Below are 5,477 nucleotides of genomic sequence, written 5' to 3'. Positions count from 1 at the left end.
GCATGGGAATGGGGAGGTATTGCACTTCATGTGGAATGCTTTTGCATCGCCCCACTGTGGCAAAAAGGTGCGGAAAATTCTGTTATTTTTTTTGCCAGGATTCTCCGTAGGGCCGTACAGTATTCTCCGCAGGACCGCACAGTCTTCTCCGTAGGACCTGGAAGACTGTATAGTCCTACTGAGAACACTGTTAGGTCGTACGGAGAATACTGAGCGGTCCTACGGAAAATACTGTACGAGCCTACGGAGAACATTGACAAGGGGGCTACGGAGAATTACCACAAGGTTAACAGGATTTTCCGTAGCTTTTTGCCACAGTGCCCAATTGACGCTATACTGTACACAAAGCGTTTGGATTCTTAGTGTACTGCAGTCATTTGAGTCTAAACGACTTGTTTCGAGTACCAAAGGAGACTCGTAACACTCCTCTATGATTGTTTAAGTTCTTAAAATTGAAAAATCGCTATGAAAGTGGTGAGCCTGGTCCTAACCCGCCGCGTTCAAACGCTTAACCGTCTTTCCAAACAAGTATGAAACACGTGCTAGGGCAGTTTTGACTTCCGAATGTGCCGAGCTAGGCAGCACCTCCTAAGTAAGGTGGAAAAGCAGAAGTGTGTCAAGTTACCCCGGTTTACGGTAAGTGCCGCAAGGTGGGGTGCGAAACGTCCACAGATACGACAAACCGATACTAAGTTTAATTTTGAACGTTTTAAACACTCTCATCCCAGTAACGTTCAAACGAGTGTGACAAAATGTCACGTTCGTTTCGATGTGAATCAGCCATAACTTAGCTTATTTTCATTCAAACGAATGTGACACAATGCTCTAGGGAACGTGTCACATTCGTTTCAACGTGCCGTCAAGTTCCTGGAATGAGAGAGTCTTCAACGTGTCATTTTAAGTATGAATTAGAGGCACGACTCATGAATGCAAGAATAAATTGAGACTTGCTTGCCCTATCTTATGCTACAAGGGCATTTAGGCCCCTTGCTCGTTTAATCGATTGTTCGCCCTGGGGCTTTCGCTACTCTACCACATGCATTATGTGACAGAACTGACAACTCACGTCACAACGGGTCAAACGAGGCAGAATCACTAATAATTATCGAATTTCCGTGTTATTTTATGTTTTCGGACGCCATTTTAGCACATACGCCCTCCCGCATTGGACCCTGCACGTTTTCAAAATGTGGAAATTTACGAAGATTGACAAGAACTGCCATTTACTATGTACAAAGGGTAATGAGTACTGACATCGAACACGAAACCCGAACGAAATGAGGCAAATGACCCGGGAAAACAGCAATATTTCGTACTTATGGACGTTTTCGGACGCCATCTTAGCAACTAAACCCTTCCACATTAGACCACTTATATTCCCAAAGCGTGGAAATTTACGAGGATTGAAAAGAACTGCCATTGGACGTGAATCACGAGCAAAAGGAGGAGAAAACCGTTTCAAAACACGGATATTTGGTGTATTTTGACGTTTTCGTACGCCATCTAGGCATTTGGGCCCCTGAAAAATGTGCAGATGGTTGGAAATGGTTACACAATATGTACCTTATATTATTTTACCCCTAAACTGTAAAAATAATACAGCGACACTTGTGCGTACCTCGATATTTTAGAAAAACAAGCTTTTTGGCGGCCATTTTGGACGCCATCTTGAATTTAGGGGCTTAAATGCAAAAATCGAGCTTGGCAACAGGGCGTGTCGTTTTCAGCGGGGTCGAATTAGTCTAGAACCGCCTGTTGCCAGTTTGTAGCACAAATCGCCTCTCGACATGCAATTATCAGCAATCTTTCCCGGTCTATGCCGCGACACTGTCGCGGTTCTCCTGCTGCGACACTGTCGCGCTTCCCCTGCCGCGACACTGTCGCGGTTCTCCTGCTGCGAGGCCGTCGCGCTTCGTCGGTCAAGTCAAAAATATAGGGTAGGTCAACTCTGGGGTGGGTCAACTTTTTTTGGTAATATTTATATTACTCCTATTTATATTCCTATATTTATATTCTAATATTTATATTAATATTTTTATTAATTAATATATAGGTTGGTCAACTTTGAGGTGGGTCAAGCTACATAGACTCCTGTGCAAGCTTTTAAGCAACTTGAACGCTTGGCCGTTAGAGGCGTTACACCAAAAAGGCCGGTATGCACTGTAGATCCGTAGCGCTACAGAGCCCGGAAGGTATGACTTTTTTGTAATGGCCCTCTATCGCAAAATTTTGTATGGCCATACCCTTGGCCTTCGTGTACGGCGGGTAACGCGTCTCAGATGTATGGTCATACCCCGGCTGGTGGCGTATGGCTTCACTGAAAAAAGTTGTCGTAATTTTACGACATATTTGGCGATGAATGCTTCATAATTTTATGAATGGCTCGTTTCATGCTCACTACGAAAAAATCATAAATGAGCAATTATGAACCTTTCATATTTTGGTTGAAAAAAGTGCCTGAAAATGCCCGAAAGGTATTCAGATTTTACGAACCATTCATAAAATAATGAACCATTCATCGTTCAATTGTTCCTAAATTTACGATTTTTTAATGGGAAAATAGTGTACAAGAATGGCTCATGTAAAACTTTACGAAACATTCATAAATTAATGAACGATTCGTAAAATTATGAATTACTCATACTACATTATGAAACATTCGTAAAATTACGAATGGCTTGTGATGCTGTTACGGAAAAATTGGGGAATGAAACATTCGTTTTGGGGTGTTTATGAATTATTCATTTATTCAATGAAGCATTCATAAAATAATGAGTGTTTCATAAAAATAATGAATCATTCGTCGTGAAATAATTCGTAAAATTATGAATTTTATGTGGGAAAATACTATACAAGAATGGTTCGTAATATTACGACTTTTTTTCTCTCAGTGTTTGGCGTATGACCGTACGCCTCGGTATGACTCAGGGGGGAGAGGGGCAGGGTGAGGGGGCGGCGTGGTCGGAGTGGGGGTTTGCCCCGCCTCCCCGGAGCCCGCGCCTCGTCGCCGGACCCGCCGCCCTGGCGGAGTGTGGTGGACTGGTCTTCGACATTAACACCTGTCCTGCGCGCTCCCATGAATTTCTCATCCATTCAGGCGGGGGCAGAGCCGTCTTAAATTGGATAGTAAAACGAAGCGTTTTCGAGACCAATTTCATACCGTTTTGTAGCCAACAGCACGCCCGTAGGTGGACCGCGGCCAGCCCTCTTTAAGACGGCCGGGACGCGCTCCGTGGTCTTAAATCCGACGTCCTGCCGTAGAAATGTCGTCCTCTGCCGGTCGCGCTGGGGTATTGCGATTAAGACTACAGTTTGACTGATTGAAACCAGACCTTTCCACCCGGGCTGGGCGAGAACCTGCAGCCCTCCAAGGTGAACTCCGAGCGCCACCGAGCAGCTGTCGAGAAGAAGGAGGAGAGGGCGAAGGCGGACTTCGACGGAAGGCACCGCGTCAAGGAGCTGCGCCCCCTCCAGTCCGGCGAGCTCGTCTGGGTCCGCGACTTGAAGGCCCCGGGCGTGGTCGTGAAGAAGCGCAGCGAGCCCCGGTCGTACGACGTGGAGTGCGCACGCTAAAACTTTTCTCGAACCTTCGAAGGAATATCGCCGAAAATACGGCGTGAATCGCGACAGGGGTTTGCCGTCGAAGCACGGCGCGAGGCGAACGTCACGGCTGACATAACCTAGCTCTGAGTTGCATATCCGCTTGGAACTGGAACATCCTTGGACAATTTACACAACTGACTCTAAAATAACATTCTACGTGAAATCTGACGTTGCCTTGCTAGTATATTCCGTGCCCTGTTACATAAAATCCCAATTAGATTTGATTTGACGAAGGAGCGTCGAACATGGACGGCAAGCCGTTCGGCGGAAGGCCGTCGAAGCACAACGGGGCCTCATGGGCCCGGGCACTCCCACCGAGCTTCGGCGGACGTCGCGTCGGCGTTCGGCGGCGTTCGGCGGGTGATTCCACCGAACTTAGACGCGGCGCGACAGTTGTCCGCCGAAGAAGGCTATTTACGCCGAATTTTCGGCGGGGCTTTTCGAAAAAAGTTTTAGCGTGCGAGGGCCACGGCCTGCTGCGACGTAACCGGGCGTTCATCCAGCCCCTCTCGCGGCGTGCTGCTGACCCGGACGGCGATGACTTCCCCTGCGAGTCCAAGGAGCAGGACGACGGGCCGCCGCCTCCGCAGCGGGAGCAGCCGCCTGTCATCCCGCCATCCCCGGAGCGCCCCCGCCTTGAGGCCTCGCCTCCGCCGGTGTACGGCAATAGATCCACCCCCCCGGTAAAAGAACCGGGGGTGACTTTACCGCGGGATAAAACCACCGCCCTTGGCTGACTCCTGAGAAGGGGTGGTTTTATACCGAGGTAAAGTCACCCCCCTGCTGGTCCTGGGGAGTGGTTCTATCCCGTGGTAGAACCACCCCCTAGCTGGCTCAGGGGGGTGCATCTATCACGGGATAAAACCACCCCCCAAAGACGGGGAGTTACTTTATCACGGGATGAAACCACCCCCAAATTTGCAAATTTGACGGGTTTTAACAGCACTTCTCACCACACGGTAAAACGAAAGCCTCACACTTAATTACTATGTAGTTTTTTCTGCGCGCCAATGCACGAAATTAAACATGCACTTCGTAACGCACGAATTTGTGCGCGACAAGAAACGATTTCGTGCGTGAATATGCAGAAAATCGTGCATTGTCGCGCACAAATTCGTGCGTTACGAAGTGCATGTTTAATTTCTTGCATCGGCGCGCAGAAAAACCTTCATAGTAGTAATTTGGTGTGTAGAATGCAAACAAAAAAATCGCGAAGGTGTTTGCAATACAAAGCTGGTGAATATTACGTTTCCAAAGCACTTTCGTTTGCAAGCTTTCAAGTATGCGCCCCGATTTTGGGTGTACAATCTTCTAGAGACGGAAAAAAGCGTAAAGATGACCGGGACGCTCTCCCGTAAAATATGCGAAATATGGGGGGTTGTTTCATCGCGAGATGAAATGACCCACCATTTTCAGGGGGGTGCTTTAATCACGGGATGAAACCACCCCCCGGTGGTTCTATCCCGTGATAAATGCACCCCTCTGAGCCAGCTAGGGGGGTGGTTCTACCACGGGATAAAACCACCCCCTACACGGATCAGGGGGGTGACTTCACCACGGGTTGAAACTACCCCCCTGAGGAATCAGCCTGGGGGGGTGGTTTTATCCCGTGGTAAAGTCACCCCCGGTGCTTTTTCCAGGGTGGGTGGATCTATAACCTCACACCGGGACCCCGCGACGGGCGCACGGCGACGCCGCCTGCTGCAACCTCACCTGCTGCGACCCCCTCGGACCCCACCCAGGTCGCCACCTTAGGTGCAGCAGCGGTCGCCCCTACGTGCACCTCAGGACCCTCCCCGTGAGACTCTCGAGCCGCGGCGAAGTGGTCGCGCCATCACAAAGCCCTGACGCCTCATCGAAGAGTGTTGAGTGTG

The sequence above is a fragment of the Thrips palmi genome, unplaced genomic scaffold, assembly GCF_012932325.1.
Source record: "Thrips palmi isolate BJ-2018 unplaced genomic scaffold, TpBJ-2018v1 HiC_scaffold_17, whole genome shotgun sequence".
Taxonomy (NCBI): domain Eukaryota; kingdom Metazoa; phylum Arthropoda; class Insecta; order Thysanoptera; family Thripidae; genus Thrips; species Thrips palmi.
This window is presented reverse-complemented; position numbering follows the sequence as displayed.